General features: G+C 41.0%; 1 protein-coding gene across 4 annotated transcripts in view; it reads right to left on the reverse strand.

Moving 5' to 3' along the window:
* znf462 (zinc finger protein 462) overlaps positions 1-15,377 on the reverse strand; it is a 32,778-nt gene extending 17,401 nt beyond the window's left edge. For 3 of the 4 annotated variants that reach the window (XM_077622254.1, XM_077622253.1, XM_077622251.1), the window contains exon 1: positions 14,930-15,377. The gene's annotated coding sequence lies outside the window, so the exon portion shown is untranslated. Of the gene's footprint in view, positions 1-11,555; positions 12,229-14,929 lie in introns of those variants that run through there. The other variant, XM_077622252.1, reaches the window with a different exon arrangement.
* Positions 15,378-16,088: the final 711 nt, after the last annotated feature.

Here is a 16,088-nt window from a genome sequence, read left to right on the forward strand (position 1 = left end):
ACATCTAGCGTTAAAAATGGCAGCTAATGAGTTAAAAAGCAGAATTTGTGTTCATTACATTGGTAATGTAACCAATTACTACAAGTGTACTCTAGGACTATGGGGAAAAAGATATTTTTTTTACACTGAAAACAATGTTAGACTTTTGTCATGTTTTTAATATAGTTTCATATTCGGCAGAATAATATGATAGTTTTAAAGTTAGAAAGTTTAATCATTAAAAACCTAAACAACATTGAATGTAGGTACATTTTTGGATTGACCAAGTATCTTATTTTCTTAAACTAATTTCAAAATTAACATTTCAACCGATACAAAATAATAGCTATATTAGACGTGTAGAATGTTTAGCTCCTCAAAAAAGTCTCCCTATCCCACAAATGTCAATAAGTATTAAAATAAGCTATGGCTGGAGGTCCACTGGCTAGCAGCAGACACTTGAACAGAGCTCTGGATTCAATTTGCAAAACCACTAATGTCCAAATCGCCCGGCTGATGTCCGTTGCAATAGTAGAGCAAGGGTTCCATTTTTGAGCGGCAGATCATTCCAGGAACAACGGAGCGACCGAAGAGGGATTATGGCTTTATTTATCCCATTTTTATTACCTTGGGATAAGCAACAGCTGGACAAGAGCTCCATACAACAGTATTTAGAGCAGAATATTCCATCAAATTGCTTCAACTGTGTGCTCAAGTCTGATTGAGAGAGGACTTTTACATCTCTTTTAGCCTTCTTTGTAGTTTGGAACATAACAGTAATCTCACATTTTACAGCTACAGTTTGTCAATTTACAACCTAGTAACGCTAAAGGTTGATGAGGCAGTATATTGGAAATTATCATAAATTATATGTGCATCGTACTCTACACAACTCTCCTAATAGTCATAATGAATTAGACGTCTAGTGGCATCAATGATTTGATTTTGAGTCGGTTCAGGTTTATTTGAAGAATTTCAAATTCGCTCCCTGTTGATTTTGGGGCAATTTTGGAGAATTTGAGATTTTCGTTTCTAATATGATGACCCGCAAAAGAAAAACACTGATCGGCATCGGGTTGAAAATGTTAGCTATTATGGTTCGAGTTCAACAAGTTCAACAGTACTTTGCTGGCAAATGTACTTGTAGAGCACAATTCGACAGAGGGTAATTCAAAGTTCTTTACGTCACATGAAAATCAGCAGACCACAATTAGAAAATAGAATTAAAAACTAATAAAATGATAAATAAGTCACATGAAATCAGTAACACTTGAAACAACTGGGAAAAAAAACTAGGTAATGGGTCGCCAGGAAAAGTCACGCAAATGGCAATTTAAACAAAAAGGTGCAGTTATGAGTAAGCTGTAGAAAACAATAGCCTTTTTAGCACTGATTTACAGGAGGCCAATTGATTTTCAGATCTTCAAGTATGTTGTTCCTGGGGTGAGGAGCATAATTGAATGCCGTTTCACTCTACTTGTTTCTTGGCCTTGAGAAACACAGACAGCCTTAAAAATGCATTATAGGGCTCAAAGAAATCAAGCATTTATTTTGGTCCAATGTCATTAACTGCTTGTAGGCCAACAGTAAGATTTTATAGTCTATCCTTTGACTAACGGGAAAGCCAGATAAGGAAAGTACAAATGACAATTTTGGTGAAATATCGATACAACAATTTTCCTATTCGTGATTTTCCTAAAATTCGAAGGCATCTGTCGTCAAGCAGGCTGATAGCAAGACTCTGGAACACAGCATTTTCTCTCACACACCAGGAATTACTTTCTGGGTGGACATGATAAAAAAACAAGAATCAAGTTGCATTATAGAAAAACTCAAGAAACAACATGTTAGAATTCTGTGACAAGCAAGGGTCAAGGGCACACGATAAATCACTCTAGCCAATGGGAGGCCAGCGGAGTTTTAGGAGACAACTTTAACACGACAATTTCATGATAAAACAAGATGCTACAAGAGGATGTTTTGATTGGTTTGGTCACTTGAAAACTTTCCTATCCAGAGACAATTTTGCCAATAGAGGTTTTTCTTAACGTGAATATTTCATATGAAGGTGTTCGTAAGTAGAGGTATCACTGCTTTAGATTTTACTGAGACCTGTAAATTATTAATTGCAATCATTTCCATCAATTAAAAATGTTTTCAATGTCTTGTTTGGTCAAAAAGAAAAAAATTCTGGCTATATTTCAAGTGGTAAAATGCTGTAGATAGTGTCTAAAGCAGTCAACTGGCTAACCTTTGTACTGAAAAGCTACAAATCCCGAGAATGTGGCAGAATCCAACCAGCTTTTCACATGCAAGTGATTCGCCAGTAGGGAAGCGCTTCATGTGAGTCACAATGTCCCAGGGCAGGCAGGGGATCCATTGTTACGGAGTCATGTTACAGCCGCTCCCTGCTCTCTTGGCATTTCAACACTGTTTTCCACCAAGTGGTATTCAAATGCCAGATTTCTTGACATGGTGTGAAGAGGGGGAAAACAGCACGATCTGCCAGGAGTTGACGGAGCCGTGCCGTACCAAGTTAATGGCAATGATAGTACATTGGCTTTCATCTAGTCAGCGGAGACTGTGACAGGCGATGACTGAGCTGCTAAGATCCTCCTCTGAGCTGAGCTTCAAGGGCAGCCATTTTAAGAGCTGACTATGCGCACTTAGGTGTACAAGCAGCACCGCAACATGGACCCGTGGATCCGATCCTCTTCCTCAACCAGAGGGGAAGAAAAAAAACAGCGCAGCCTGTCACGGAGGAAGTGCTGACAGAAATCTATCTGCCAGATGTACAACACAGGCTCAGCAGAAATCATCTCGCCCTCTCACCGAGGCGACTCAGCCTCTCGTTTCTCAGGACATTATCTCTCGCATCAGGAGATATTATGAGAAATGCCAGGGTCTGTGCTCCGTGTAGAATTGCAAGAACCTTTAGTGGGAAAAAGAAGTGTGGCCTCTGCTCTGCTTCCACTCGTTCAGTGGAAGTCGCCAAAGACATTCCACAAGGGGGTCTAAAAATGCAAGGCATGTTTGAACTTCTTTATCTGGGAGCCCTGCAGGCCCTCAGGAGAGCAAGGGTAGGGGCAGAACGGGGGGGGATATAGCAGGGCTAAAGAAAAAGGGTGGGAGGAGCAGAGAGCATCAAGGAGCAACCTTGAAGACCGTTTGGTGGAGAGGAAAACAGGACAAAGGCAACAGACTTGGCTCCCAGATTCCAAAGTCTACTGACATTTGTTAATCACCAACCGGTCTCGCTGCATCGGCGAGCTCTGCCAGTAGTCACACCCTCCGTGCTGCAGCTGCATCGTCTGAAAGAGGGCCTTTGAGTAAGCCAGCATTAAGCTGATTAAAAGCACTGAGGTTTCGTCCCCAACTGTTGCCTATTGCAACTCTATCCAGTTGTAAAGAAGAAAAAACATCACACAGTGCCTTAATTTGTTTTTGCTCATCTATTTGATAGTAAGCAAGCTACTTCGAACCAACTAAATGTTTGTGGACCTTGGTAGATTCGTAAGCAAATAGGATGTTTATGTCATGGTCCCTGCAGTTATCATGTTTTCAGTTTTGGACTTTGGACTTTGAAGTTCCACCTAGCATGGGGATTTGTGTTGTACCCACGTGGCTAAAGAGTTTTGTTACCATTACTCGGCTACTGTGAACTTAGTAAAGTCATGATCGCTGAATACTCCGTAGGAACATCTCAAAAATCAAAATAAGTGTGCCTACATAATTTCTATGGAAGTTAATACAATTTTTCAAGAGAAATAGTCCATCGTTATCCCGGTTTCTAAGCAGAAAGTCACTGTTTCAACAAGGATAACAAAACACAAACTGCACCACTAGAGGTCTCAAGTAAATGCCACAAAGTAACAGTACATTTCTTGCCTGTATCGTGAAAAACACATCAAGATGTCGTTGGTTAGTCCCAATCTCTTGCATAAAGTAGCACACTAAGAAAAAAAAAGCTAAGGAGATGAATCAACTATGTGACAACACTAAAAGCAGCACTAATTAATACAACAACAATCTTGCAAAGGATATAATAACACTTTGTGACATCACACAAAGGAGGCATCCATCCTTTTTTTTGACTAAGTGAGCTCAGTCAAGAGAGATTTCATGAACATCAGGGAATATTACATCACTACCAGGAGGAAGACAGACCGTACAAGCTAAAGATGGCTACTGCTTAGCCAGTGATTTTAAAGGCCTCTGAAGAGCCCACCACAGAAGGTGAACGTGCACAAAACATGCTCAAGACCTAACCGGGACAATGGTTAGGACAAAGATGTTTTAACACCTGACATTCATTTAGCCCGATTCTTGTGTTCACTTGCTGGTTTTCTCTCTAACGTCCAAACAAAATTTGAATAAGACTTTAATGTTGTTGATTGGTTGTCGTTTTAGTAAAATGTACTCGCAAAATATGACAGAAGATGTAAGACCCTCCATTTACTTTTATTTTTTTCTATTACTGCAGTTCATTAAATATGTGCCCGATAAGGATTGTAAAAGTTTTGGCAGCAAATGAACATTTGTTCCTTCGCTGCCCTCCTTCAAATGGATTGAATGTCTACTCGTGAAAAACGAATTGGTAGGATGGTGCACCTTGACCAAAGCAATAACAAATTTTATTTTATAACTCATATGCTGTCATTGCCATTCAATCCATTTCCAGAAAACCCTGTACTAGATTGTACAAACTCGAGTCACAATGGTAGACCAACTTTTTAAATTATTTATCACAGTATTAATTCATTACATCACTAGCAACTGCAGGTAAGTTTTAAAGTTTTAAATACATTGTTGGTCAACTGATAAGTTATACCTGACTAACTTGCTAGTCTGATGCAAAGGATTCATTTGTACAAATAAACAGTAAAACATAACTGATCTCTGGTGATAGTTTTTTTTCCCCCCTGAGGCCCTTCTACCCTATTGTTGACATTAAACAAAATACTTCATGGAACAATGACTAGTTGAGATATGGGTGAAGAGCACGAAGGGAACGACTTTATAAATACATTTTTTAAATAATAATTGTCCATTTGATTTTAAAAACAACTACATTTACTTTGTAAATGACTCTTATATCTAGAATTAATTCCCCAAATGATACCGAGCGAAAGTCTGACTAAAGGCATGTGGTTACTCTCGTTTTGATGAGCCTATCACTTTTAATCAGTGGCATTTCGGCGCTTGTGATAAGACAAATCAGTGAGCTATCTTACGGTCCTCCCTGTCTGAGCAGAGAACAGAGGTTCCTGAAATGATGCGATCACATGCCGCTACTCCATTGAGGAAGTCTGAATACACTTGAGATGAGACATTGATTTCCACCGGCCGATCGATCAACTCCTGTGCCTTCTCAAACAAGAAATGGGACCAGTCCATCATGTTTAGCCGAGAGCATTTTCTCTTAGCAAAGAGTCATAAATAGTCACCTTCTGGAATCCAATCAAAAGAATGTGGGACAGAGAGGTAGCAGTACTTTCCTAATCACTAGAAGAATTTTGAACTTGAATCAACGCAAAACCTCATTTGTCCACACTTGAATGCGTTTTTCTTTATGTAGTAAGACAGAGTAGATGATGACCAGACGTCCAGCAACAGTATTCTAGCAGCTAAACAAAAGCCAAATAAAAGCCACTGGGGTGCTGATGCCTATGCCAGCTAACATAGGGCAGTGGGGTGGGGTACATCCAGTTTTCCCACTCTAAATGCAGTTTTTTTTTTAAATCCCATGGTTTTATATCTGGCATCTGACTGTTTAGCTTCAGTGGCTTGTACTAGAAGAGGAACTTTATGTTCCAGGAAGAAAATGTCCCAAACATGAGTGGGGTGAGGATATCAATTTGTTTTCAATTGATTTGTACAGATATGCCAGAAATCCATTTTTTAACGACAAAGCAAATCTAGGGTTTGTAAAGATTTTATAACCATTGCAAAATGTATCCACCCCAATTTAATCCGTTAACATATTTATAGTTTAACATTGATTAAGAACCCAAAATTACATCCAAACCAAAGGAGATCCAACGGCAAGCTTCAAATGATGTTACAGGGCAATCTTAAATTACTAACTTTGCATTTTCTTTGCGCCCAAATGAATGTTCAAATGGAATGGAATTGCTCGTTCGCAGGCTGCCTCCCAGTAAATTTGGAAATGACACTAATCATGCCAGTCAAATGGAAGTGAAACATGATCACTCAATGCCAGTCATTCCAGTTGATTTGATGTCTATCAATGGCTGTTGGGTGCTCCAAGGATTGACGCATATACATCTACCAACTTCTGCTCCGTCCACAAATAACGTACGTTGGAAACCCACCAGAAAAAGAACAGGCAAGGGCCCTTACTGCGGTCTGTGTATTCCTTATCTCATGCCCATCACTCACCATCAAACTCAAGAGTAAAAAACTAATTTTTGGTTTGACTAATGGCAATTCTATTTTTTTCCATATAATATAATAAAAAAAGTATAAAGGGTCAATTGGTAAACCACACCATCTGGTCTCATCACTTCCTCGTCTATCAGTCATCACAGTTCACTGCGCAATGCTGTCAAACCAGACTAACTCATGCAGTGTGTCGGGTTAGGCAACTGTTTCTGACTGGCCACTGGTTTTGCCACAATTCAAAATTTGAATATTGTCCATACAACGACAAACAGCTCACCTAAAATGAGTACTAATGCTAGCAGGTCAATTATTGTTGAGTGAAACCACCAAAAGTTGTCTTATATGTTTGTTTAAGCGCAGTGTGGGTCAGGTTTTACTGAGCAGAAGCAAGCAAAAAAAAAACATGTCTCAAAAGGGAAGAAAATGGAGGCGTAAAGCTGCTAGGGCTGCACTCCAGAGAGCTCTGCAAGCTTTGCTGATCTGTCTGCAGCCTGACCTTCACTGGTGTCACATTCACAGGACATAAAAAAAGGAGCATTGCAGCGCTCCACGGTAGGCCTCAAAGACCTTCCTCTGGAAGGGTCTAATTTACGACCACCGGCATCCTATTCTATCAACAGCTTTCAGCACTAGTGCACAAAAACTTTGCATTTTAAATTCCATAAAACCTGCAACAAAATGAAAAACATGTATGACCGAGAAAGCAAAAGAAACACCACCAAAATGCTAATCCCATCTTTTAAGTCTGGGTCCTCCACACTGCATCTGTGACAGATGGCTACCTGACAACAGCCACCCATCCATCCATCCATCCAGCCTTGGAAAAACTCCCCCCCTTTTGTTAACTTAATTTGGAAATCCTATCAATTAATGACTTGATGAGGCCAAATTTGCTCTCCAAAGCTGCATGAAAAATCGGAGAACCGTCCGTTGTCGTAACCTTGCTCCAAGGGTAGCCGTCTGTTTTGCCAAGTGCTCAGCCTGCTGAAAAAAGTAGCAGGGAAGGGAGGGGGTGGGGTGCATTACACAGAGCATTAAGTAGCAACATTTGGCCCATTTTGCACAAGATAACGAACGACCAAGCAGATTAGGATGAGCATTAATGACTATCTCCTCGCATGACTTTAAGGCAGCTACTGAAATGTTCTCAACACACAATACGCCATGTTTTGTTTTCGTCCATTCTAATGCTGGGCCTATGTTGTTTAGCCGTAGTTTTGTCAGCCAAAAAAAGAGGCTCCTTTGATATAAAACTTCTACTTCACAATAACCCTTAGAAGAGGGCGATAGCTATAAAAAAATAAAAAATAAAGTATGTACATAAATAACCACTAGCGGACTTGAAAATACATTTTAAGCATTGTTGGAGATCGCTGTCTGTTGATTGGACAGCAAAGCCTTTTGTACTATGATTTAGTGTTACGTGATTAAGACACAGTACATGACTAAGAAAACAGATGGGGCTCCTCTGGGCGTGAGCTATCACATACATTATCAAGTACTCCGTTGAGGTCAAACAAATTAGGCAGTCAGCTGTGACTGTAAAATTGAAGATCAATCATATTAGAGACTTACCAACTATCAGGTTAAAATCCACGTCAAAAGTGTTGGTCCACTTGATCTAACCCAATAACTAAGGATGGATTGACTGAGACTTTGATCTTCTGGAAAATGTTTTCCGCACAACAGTGCCTTTGCTGGGTGCCAGCATCTACATTACCTCATTGGTAGTATAATCAATCCATTCTGACAAAATACTAGTCACCTATTAGCCCATTTGTAACAACAACAACTGGTTTGGCCCATTGAAACAAAAATGAGTCGTTATAGTGTGTGCCTTCAGGACATGATCCTTTGGTCCTTGAAGATGAAAGACTTTTTTTCTTCTTCTTGATATTGCGTATTAAAGGTCCCCTGGCTTAGCTTAATTTCTTTGTGTATTTTCATAATCTCTGATGTTCTTTATTGGGCTTTAGACAATCAGAGTGTGATTTGAACTTGCAGTTTCAAGTAAAGTCAAGAGAATGTACCACTCCCCCAAGAGAGGCTTGCCCTGTATACTGTTCATTACTATTATAATAGCTATCCACTATGTGTATCACTTTTTATACTTGGTTCTCAGATGATCAAATGTTTGAGTTTTTCATGCTACTTGATCTAGATTACTATTAATACATAGTATATATATTTTTTGGCAACCTGATTTTTCTGTAGTTTTTAACCAGTAGTTTTTAAGAGTCTGCAATGAAAACATGAAAAGTATAGGGTAGACCTAGGCAATTTTAAGATTAATATAATAGATTGAAATAGATTTTGGTGATCAGCCATTACTATCGTAGAATAAAAATATTGTTTTTTGTCAGTGGGAAAGAAGCACAACGGATAATTGTAATCTCATTTTCCTGCGTTTTCCATTTCATTGCATAGATGGCAAACATTAACCATATTAAAGAACTATTTCAGAAGAAGACCGGATTTAGATGGCATGGGAATTTTTTGGAATGAGTCTTTTCTGGCCAATGCACAAACACAATGAGCATCGAGGAAGTAGTACAAGGGTTTTAGCTGGGAGATAAGAGGAAGCAGACATGCATGGCTGCAATCGCCTGGAAGTCTCTCTGCTGTACCGTTCTTTCGTGTACATTCATTTCACTTGGCCGCTACCTCGTCTGTCTCTTGGGGCAGTTAGAATTATCTTGTAGATCACAGACTATGCCTTGGCTAAGGCTCCAGACCAACGGCTCTATTTCACAGCGACCAAGGACACACAGCAAATTGCGCTGGAGTATCAGTGGCATAACCGTCCACCATTTTGTGCTTCTAGAAGTCTTTGTCTGGCCCGCTGAGAGCAGAGAGAGAAGAACTACTGCGTCTGCTTGCTATCTTGTTACACAGATGGAAACATTTTAACTCTCCTGTTGGTTCCTTTGCAGATCGCTGCCGGTCAGCAGAGGCAGAAGAAGATGGTTGCTGAGACAACACTGGAAACTAGCAGCTCTAAATTTGGAGATTTGAATCACCCTGTCACACAAGCCTGCAAGACACATGTCCAAGTTCCTAGCGACATCAAATATGGGTGTCGGCGAATTTAGAATATCAGTGAAACATGATTCTTTCGGTATATCTTAATAAACTGCTTCACTGCCGTTGACAATATTCTTAAGAACGAACTATTTTAAGTAATACTTTAAACGAGATAACTAATACAAGTCCAATACATTTGAAGTGGGAGGGTGACAGTTGATAAATGTCAATGAAAGCCAATGAGTTAAAAAAAACATTTGTTTTTATTCTGGCCAAGATGCAACCTCTCAACAATGAGTTTTTCACTAGTAGATGTCCAATCCATTTGAACCTGGAGTTCTTCTTTAATGCTGCCCTGAATAAACTTTTATGTATTTACTATTCTGTGTCAAGTGTACGATATGGCATTGTGATGTCTCATTACATCTGTGAATGAGGCAGATTTTGTGGCAGTACTAACAAATGTGACAATGGAGTGCTTGGCTGTATGAAAGAGAAAAAAAACTGTACTGGAATGGAGTCTGATTTTTTTTCACATGAAAAATACCCGCGGACACATTTATTCCTCTGTTGAAAGATGTGCCACTTTGTCAAAGCGCATACTGATTTGGCAAAATCCTGCGTTGTTGGGTTCAATATGAAAAATGCATTAGAATAGATGTAGACTGTATTGTTAGGACAACTTAGCTAACATCAAAGTTTTATACTCTGGGCACTTACTTACACGTGCAATACGGTTGAAACCACACGTTTTAATCCTCTATTGTACATGTTTTGTTTGTTGGATTAATTACAACATTTTACCTTGTAGACACCCAACCCATTTGAAATGGGAGGGGCTGACAGTAAAGTGTATCTCCATCAATAGCACCAAATGAGTGAATTACAGAAATAGCTGTGTATGTATTTCAAGGCACACGTGAAGTGAGCTTCTTTGTTGAAGATCATTGGATAGTCAAAAGATTTCAAGGTGCTGAAGCCAAGGATTCAAATAAGCCCCACTAAACAAAGTTAGTGTACAAAAATTTATAGAGATACTGATTTGGAAGGAAGGTGAATGTGCCAAGGGGTGAAGATACATTGGTCCTCAATGTGCACATAAACCCTAAAAACAAAAGATCTTGTGAATGTATCAGCTGAAGCTGGTGAAAGTGTGATAATACACATTGAAATAAGTACAGTACAAGCCACTACTCTAGAGAAACAAACAAAAAAGTCAGATTATATTCCCAATGACAACAAAAGCAAATACTACCCTCGTTTTTGGATTTGATTTTTTTTCCACTGGCCGCATCCAATAACATTCAGTGTTTTACAAGTTTAAAAACAACCTATCATCTTCCTGGTGGTAGTTTGGTCCTATTTTTTTTTAACAAAACAGTTCTTCTGAATTCTTAATCAACAATAAACAAACCAGATACCGAAAATGTGATTCACCCTGTGGTTCTTCAGGAACTGACATGCAGCCAACCACACAACACAGCCCTTGAGTCTCAGACCCATATAGAATGTCCAAGGACGGGTCGTGGAGAAAAACCAGGAAGTGTTTTTCCACAAGGACAATCACACCAGGAAACCTTGCATTCCACATAGCCATCTTCCCCTAGGAAACTATTTCCTGACATAAATCAATCCAACACTGTCAGCTATTTCTTTAAAACATAGGAGCAAATGTCATTTAGACCCATTTAGCATTCTAGCCTTATATTGTACTGTAGTTTGTTTCTGTTCAATAAAATAGCACAATGGTCCCTCCTGTTTCCAATGCTACAAAAAAGTACTGAAGAAAATCTTGAGACACACAATAGGCTTTCTTTTACGTGCCAGTAACCACCGTCAGGAATACAAGGATGTCCGTGCTTCAAACCCTCCCGTTCAGAGTCACTAGGAGAGATTGGGCAGCCAGTCTGGATGCATTATTCCAGACAGAAACACAGAAAAGAGTAAGAACAACCTGGGATGCAATTTGGAGTTTAAAAATCCAGGCGGTTTGGACAGGAATGCTTACGAGAGTGGTGGGAAAGCTTTTTAAAGGAACCAGGGCTAAGTTTAGGAGCGGTTCCTCCCCAGGTTGGGACCTCTGGGGTAACTCAACAAGTTAAGCGATGAGGGCAGGAAAGATGAGAGAGCCATCAATATTAACTTACCACCGAGACCTCCTTTCCAAACTCTTAAATATTTAATCGTCCTTGGACAGCTCCGTTGCTTCCAGCCAGTGGATCCTTTCTACAAGACCGCTCCTGTTCCAGCTCAATGGAGGCCTTGTCTCGTGGCACCACACTGCCCAAGGAACGGGCGTCTCCAAAGAATTCTAGTTTTTTTCCCCCTCTCTTTCCCTCCCGACCACAGGCGGCTTTGGATTCAGAGAGCTTGAGTTCACTATGTCTTACTACAAGGACCATAAATCTTAAAATTACGGAAGGAAACCCGAGCCCTGTCCGTGGGCTTCACTGATCAGCGACGAACCTTTTCCTCCATCTAAATCAGATTCTGGAATGCTCAAGGTGTTAATAAGCCAACTGCTAAAGACACTGAACTGTTTTGTTTAGTTTTATCACCCCACAGAAGGAAGACAACGTTGGGACTGTTGATGTTCTGATGGAAAGCAGAGAAGAGGAACCAGTTTGGCGGTGGTGTAACGTGGCAACTGACAACAGAAACTGGAAAGACACCTCTCTTTCTATAACACACACGCGCACAAGCACACACATGCGCCACTTCCTTGTTGAAGTTTAATCCTCACACGACGCTACGGCTCTTTAGGTTCAACACAGGACTGAAATTTGAACCCAAGCATGCTGAAATACATCACATATTGCCATAACATCCACAAGCTGTACATAAACCAACAACCAAGAACACAGAAGACTGTGCAGTGCTAGAAGCAACTTGCGTTTAGTGAGATTTTGCTCCATTGACTGTTGGCTTTTCTTGAGCAAACACAAGAAGAAGGAAGCGAGTGGTGAAATGAGAGCAGTTGTAGCAGCAGCAGCAGCAGCAGAAGTGCTGGCCTGTGACTCAAAAGCTGTGCATCAAGTATAGAAAGCACTCACTGGAGCATTTCAATTTGCTTTTGTCTGAGCCTCCCTTCACTGCCCCAGGTGAAGAAGAATGCACGAGTGCAATGAAAGCGACCAGTGATGGGCTTCTCACATGTACACACTAAGGCGTGTTCTTGTAGTTTACAAACCAATACTCATTTTAAGGAAGACAAACATATATTTTTCATTGAGATGTCCCCAATCGCGTTGACGTTAAAAAAGGTTTTGTGTGTATATATATATATATATATATGGTCAGGTAAAGATATTCTTTCAACCATTATTCAATTAGCGAAATATATTTAGTTTAATTTAATAGTCGCTTAATTGTCAATTGAATGTGGCAGCATCTACGTATATAATTTCTGATACAGTATAAATGAAGTATATAATGAGTATCCCACCAACAATTGATTTTACATTCATCAACAAACTGCATGCGAGTGGCAGCGGTTCTTTTTTCTTTCTGCGGTAAGAAGTATGACATTTGCAGTATCTGCTGACTGATCCCAATCTTTAGACATTCTGTATATCTAAAAAAAACATCTCCTAGTGAGGCCACCACACCACGACAGAGTTGGGAGAGGACAAGGTTTGTCCGCCAACACCCCAGCGTCCTGCCAGAAAAAAAAAAGTGTTGAGCGCAGCAGATTCCTGCCAGGCTCCTCCTCGAGGAACCTGCTGCGCCAGGGGAGAGAAGGAGCATCGCCACCATTTTGATTTGGATGGCTCTCTTCTGCCCGGGCGCTGTCGCAGCACAGCGAGTGTCAAGCTCACAGACACACACACACCCTGCTCGTCAGCAACATTGCACACAACAGCCACCTCTGCAGAACACTAACGCACACACACACCTCCTGATAGCTTGAACACCTTCAGGGTATTTTTCCGTGGAAAGTAATTAAAGTTGAAGCTGCTAGAACGTGAGGCACACCTTGAGAACTTCCTTACTTCACACAAAGGTGAACAATAATCACCACAGACTTTGTAATTTGCGGCAGTTTTGGTGTACTCCACTCTCTTGGTGGAGTTATTAAGAGGTAGTAATATTGACAAATGGATATTAAAACAACATGTACATAACAGGGATGGATGATTGATTATTTACAGTATTGATGGATGAGATTTATTTTTTATATAAAATCATCCATTTTAATTATTTTATTATAAAAAGGAGGCATCATTTGAAAATGACTGTTGAAATTGCTCAAATATATTGATTTTGGTGCTGTTATGCCAAGCGACATGTCAGGAAATAGTTATAAGTGAAGATTATTATTTTTCAGGAAAAAAGTATTCTTAAATTTCTCATTTTGACTATACAAAGACAATCAGTTGACTTTGATAGGCGACAACAGAAATCGAAAACATTTCCATTAGACGATAAAATCCTCAATAATGAAACAATCATTGCACCAGGACAGTGAAAATCGAGAGAAGCGACGTTAACTTCTTCCTTAGCCACAAAGTACTAAAATGGAAACAAAACAACAACTGTGCCTCTGCAGGCCACAGCTAAATAGTGCACAATGTTCCGATTCCAGATAGGATTCATCAAAGAATGTTGACTATGCATTTGTTTAGACAACATTTATTTAAGGAATGCTACCCATTCCCTACTGAAAATGGTCGCCCGCTTTATTGTATAGCTACTTCTTCATCTTCTACTTCCTCATCCATCTGTCTGGCCCTGCAGGTCCATGTCAAACACCACCTTTGCCGCCCCCCTTCCATTCCCCTTGGAAGACTCATCTGCCAGCCTCCATTTTATGCTTTGAACTCCACTGTAAAAAAAAAAAAAAATGGAAGCACCTGACCCATGACCAGTGACGGGCAGCCAGGAGCTGCAACAGCACATTTGCATCACCATCTAACAGTGGAGACAAGTGTTGGTGGTGAGAGGTGGTTGAGGGGGGGCTTGTTTAAAAAATGGGCACCACATTTCGGAAAGGGAGGGAGTAAATATCCTGCTCATTCTGGACACTTGCAATGGCAGCTCCTAATGGAGGACACAGGAGAGGACAACCATCCCTGCTATGGCTTTTCCTCCCGACTAAACTCACTAATCCGCCCCCCACCCACAGCGATCGTTTTTGATTTGGAAGAGAGTCATAAAATAAACCTTGAAACGTTAGCGACCACGTCCATTCCCTTGTGGACACGCGTGCGAGCGAACCGGGAAGCGAGAAGGAGAAGAAGACACTTGACTTTGGTCATACGCGGGTGGCCGTCCAAAAAATAAAGGAAGCGACGGAGCCGCCGCGTGGAGGAAGAACACGGAGAGGAGCGAATGCCTTCGAAGGGGGTCAAGCTCTTTCCAGGTCACGCGTGTGAGGGGAAAATCAATCCCATGATCTACCAATGGCGACGTTCTCGCAAGACCTTGAAAGCTCTGACGAAGGCGATCGCTCCACGAAGGTGGAATCGGATCGGCGGCGTCAAAGCGTGGCGAAATACGGCGGATAAACGCTCCAACTTACCGCTACGATCTTCTCCTTCTCCTCCAAAAGTTGTCGGTCTCATGCGTGCGCCCGCTCTGGCTAGTGGCTGATCGCCATCTTTCCTCCTGCTTCTCCTTCTTCTTCTTCTTCTTCTTCTCCTCCTCCTCCTCCTTCGTCTTCTTCTTCTCCTTCTTCTTCTTCTGCTTCTTCTTCTTCGCCGGCGCCGCAGCTGCTGCAGATGACCTGAGCTCCTCCGCCGAGCGCCTCGCAATCACGCGCGGGGAGGAGGAAGAGCAGGAAGACGAGCACCACCACCGACGCCGCCGCCGCCACAACAACAATGATAGTGTGACGAGCGGGCCACACAAAGGACGAGAAGAAGGAGAAGAAGTTCGGCAGGCGGCGAGCGAGCACCAGAGGGTGCGCGAGAGTTGGCCAAGAGACGAGAAGAGAACATCAACGGGATGGACGCCCGAGAAGATCATCATCCTTCAACGTTGACCTCGTGCGCATGCGCGCGTCACCTCCTGGTCGTCAGTTCAGATGATGAAGATGCGCCACGCCTGCCACAGACGGCGATAGACGTCCAATTCATTTCAACTGGGAGGATTGGCAGTCTTTTTATGGATTGGATGTCCACCGTGGTCAATGGCAGGCAATTCGTTGGCAGAGACTATGCTGGCGGAAAACGATAAATGGCAATGGCTCTTCTTTCCATGCTTTTTTTCATTCGCCCCTAGCAAATTAAAATGGATTGGACGTCTAGCGACGTCATTGGCAGTGAGTGACTTAATCATGATTACACTGCAAGTCGGTTATTGAATACTATTATAGGAACTATACTGCAAGTATATAACTGTATAATAGCATCATTGTGCATATATAAAATCTAAATGTATTATCTTCCAGGTGTTATAATACTATGTAATAATTTGTATTACAATTACAAGAGGTTTTTCCTGTTTACCGGTCGTCAAGAGAAAAAAAATGTTGAACAACACAAATTACGGGGAACAGGAGGAAATGTTTTCACTGTTTTTTCAATAAAAAATGCATAAAGATTCTGAAAAAGTGAATACAAATGATTTGTGCTGAACAAAACCAACATACTATTTACTCCATGCTAATGCCGAATTGATGAAAAATTCGATTTTAAAGATATCACATCGTGACACTTGGCATACGGAAGAATTCAATT

Source organism: Stigmatopora argus, chromosome 16 (genome assembly GCF_051989625.1).
Source record: "Stigmatopora argus isolate UIUO_Sarg chromosome 16, RoL_Sarg_1.0, whole genome shotgun sequence".
In the NCBI taxonomy this organism is placed as follows: domain Eukaryota; kingdom Metazoa; phylum Chordata; class Actinopteri; order Syngnathiformes; family Syngnathidae; genus Stigmatopora; species Stigmatopora argus.